This window comes from Cariama cristata, unplaced genomic scaffold (assembly GCF_000690535.1).
Source record: "Cariama cristata isolate BGI_N322 unplaced genomic scaffold, ASM69053v1 scaffold8337, whole genome shotgun sequence".
Lineage (NCBI taxonomy): Eukaryota > Metazoa > Chordata > Aves > Cariamiformes > Cariamidae > Cariama > Cariama cristata.
Window position 1 is genome coordinate 43,171 of NW_009624899.1, and position 1,472 is coordinate 44,642.

Below are 1,472 nucleotides of genomic sequence, written 5' to 3' on the forward strand. Positions count from 1 at the left end.
CGGAGAGGGAGGTGTTCGTACCTGTACGGGTGTTTTACTTGCCGCCTGTGAAGCCTTTTTGTGCTGTTTTCCCCTTTAAAATCAGTTCACTGCAAGTGACCGAATCTCCTCTAGCTTACAAGCCTTTAAATACACATATGCACATAATTTATTTTTCCACAGCTGAGGCCAACGCAGTGCTGCACGCTGGAGGCCGTTGCACCAGGCAGCCCATCACATCACTGCTTCCCCGTGCAAGGAGAGGGCTCAGGGTATCCCCCAAGGAGCCCCTTGCTGCTCGCTCCGGAGTGAACCGCTTCCCTCCCTGTGCTATTTTTGGGCCCCTCACTCCAGGATCGTGAGGGGTCTCGATGGCTGCACCCCTGTGACCTGTGCTGAAGGCGAGAGGCAAGAGCATCCCGTGGCCACATGTCAGGTGAGGCAGAAGACAACCCATTGACAACAGGGACCATTGCACAAGATGGTGCCAGGATGGTATCTTTCCCCTGTCAGCAGCTGAGGACATCAGTTCTGCATCCCGCTTGGGCACAGAGGGATTTCAGCATGAGCCGTGGGCAGGCGTGTGCCCGTGGGGTGGGACGGCCTCCGGGGACGCACAGCTGCTGGCACAGCGGCACAGAGGGAGGCAGGCTGGCCTGCGGCACGGATCACAGCCTGGCCACCCCTCCGTATTGGGGTGTACGGATTTGCTGCTGGCAAGGCTTCATTTTTAAAATGCATTAGCAGCTCGAGGTCACTTACAATAGAGGCTTTAATTAAAGTAGAGATCAATTTTTGTCAGCATGCTAGCAGAGCACGTTCTGTACTTTTCCTTCAGGAGCCACATTCGCTTGCTCGTACAGAAAGCGTTGCAGGGAGGGGGGAGCTCTGCAGAAAAAACCCTGAAGCACCAGAGTCGGTTTGCGATGCTGGGGGGCCAACAGCTGCTGGAAAACCAGCTGTATCCACGATCACCACCCCGTGCACCGGTGCACACAGGCAGCCCGCGGTGCAGGCAGGGTGACACACAGGGTTTTGGTACATGAGGGTCTCTCCTGGGATCCTGCCTAAACAAGGAATTTAATTCGCAGACATCTTTGGCAAGCAGCACATCAGATGGGTGGTTTATGTCACCAAGGCTGTGCGTGGTACGGCTGGACACCTGATGGCTTTGTTTTGCTCTTGGTCCTGAGAGTCAGGGGGTCCCCCGCTGTGACAGACTAATGCAAAATGCATTAGTGTTAATGGCAAGATTTCAGGAGTCATTGCTTCCCGGGGTCTTAAAAGAAAAAGCAACCTGCACACTATTAATGGACAACAACTTGTGTCATTGTGCCTTCCCTCCGTGCGTTACCATCGCTCGCAGAAGTTGTGCAAATCCAGATTCAGACAGCGCAGCAGGCAGCAGTGCTCAAAATACCACCGAGCCTACAAACAGAAGTGGCCCAATGCATTTTTTTTCTTTTTCTTTTTTTTTTTTTTTTTTTTTTTTT